Raw genomic sequence first — 1,898 nt, forward strand, 5'->3', positions numbered from 1 at the left:
CGAGAGAGGTGGTGGGATCTCCATCCCTAGAGGATTCTAAGTCCTGGCTTGACAAATCCCTGACTGGGATGATTTCGTTGGGGTTGATCCTGCTTTGGGCAGGGGGCTGGACTCAATGACCTCCTGAGGTCCCTTCCAGCCCTGGGATTCTACATTTCTATGCTGTCCCAGATGGCAACTGGGGCTCTATCACCAGCCTGTGCCCAGGGTTCCGGCTGCCACCCAGCCTCTGCTGCTGGCCCCACACCTGGGGTTCTGGCCAATCTGCCCTCTAATTTTTCCCCCCTCCATGTGCAGAATAAATTTTGTTATTTGCACTAAGGTGTGTGTGGATGTGCACCACCCATAGAAACACAGGCTGCCGGCTGTGGGTGCTCTGTCAATAAGCCGGGCAGCCCCATAATCTTTTCTGGGCAGTTGCCCAAGTGTTCAGCTCTCACGGAGCACAGGTCGTGGCTGCTGCCCAGGGCTCTGCACTGGCCCCACGCCTGGGATATTTGGCTGCTTTCTGAGCCTCTGCTGCTGGCCTAACCCCTCACCACTAAATTCAGGGTGCCCCAAATTTTGAGGCCGCTGTGCAGCCTGCGTACATCTAGGGCCAGCCCTGCCTGGGGTGGTGAAACAGGCCTGTATGAGTGGAGGTCTGGATTCACCTGGGTCCACAGCCCATCCAAGCCCCTTGCTCTCGGAGGAGAGGACAGTGCATGCGACACTGGGCCCTCCCCATGCCCGAGCTACAGCTGCAGCCCCCAGCTGCAGAGGCTCAAGCCTGTGGCCCAGGTCCCAGTGCATCAGCTGGCAGGTTGGCCTCACACCCCCTCCCCTTGGGGATGCAGGATTACGCAGGTGAGCGGGTGGCAGGCCGGTGGGGTGGCTGCAGCTCTGCCATCCCCAGGCGGCGCGCTGGGCGGTGATGACAGGCGGTTAGTGACAGAGGAGTTCCAGCCAGGCCAGCTGCTAACTCCATAAACTCAGTGGAGCTGGAGGCCCAGGCCCAGGCCCAGGCCCAGGCCCAGCTCTGAAATTCACAACCTGCCACCCTGGCAAAGGGGGGAGCCTGATCAGCCTTAGGGGATGGCACAGCCCCGCCTGGCCTGCCCCAGCCACTGGCATGAGCCTATTATGCAAACAGCCAGGACCTTTCGTTAAGGAACAGTGCCGGGGGAGCTAGCAGGGGCTCCCGCTTTGCCTCTCACCCAAGCATCTCCCAGGACTTTGGGCCAGGTGGGTGAGCAGTATTAGCCCTGTTTACAGATGGAAAAACTGAGGCACAGAGCAACTTGTGAGGGAGTCAGTGCAAGGGGTGGGAACTGAACCCAGACTGGCTGCTAGTCCTCTGCTCAATCCAGCACAACCTGGCTCCCTTCTGGAACTGGCAATTGAACCCAGGAGTCCTGGCTCCTCAGCTCTTTGCTCTAGCCATAAAATCACCACCCCCAGAATTAGGACTAGGACCCAGGAGTCCTGCTAAGGCCACCGGCCAACCTGTGCCTCTCCTCTTGTCTTGGGCCAGCAATGAACCAAGCTGCCCCATTCCAGTTTGGATTTCAAGCCATGCGGGGCTGGGAGGTGTTGGGGGCTATAGGGACCAGTGAAAACCCTGGATCGCACCCAGCTCCCAGAGCCAAGCCCAGAGCCCTCTTTGCACTGCTGGTGACACAGGGGTGGCCCATGTCAGTGTCATCACAGGAGGACACCTGGGGACCACTTCGCTCTGCAGTTAACAGGGGCTCAGGAGAAAAGGTCAGCAGTCGGGACACCTTGGTTCTGCTCCCAGCTCTATGGGAGTGTGGGCTGATGGTGAGAGCTGGAGCAAGGGCTGGAGGCTCAGCCCTAGGTTAGAGTTACCCCCCTGTAGGACCTGCTCACCAGGGAACCTTGGGACCCCAGCACAGCCC

This window comes from Carettochelys insculpta, chromosome 30 (assembly GCF_033958435.1).
Source record: "Carettochelys insculpta isolate YL-2023 chromosome 30, ASM3395843v1, whole genome shotgun sequence".
NCBI classification, from domain to species: domain Eukaryota; kingdom Metazoa; phylum Chordata; order Testudines; family Carettochelyidae; genus Carettochelys; species Carettochelys insculpta.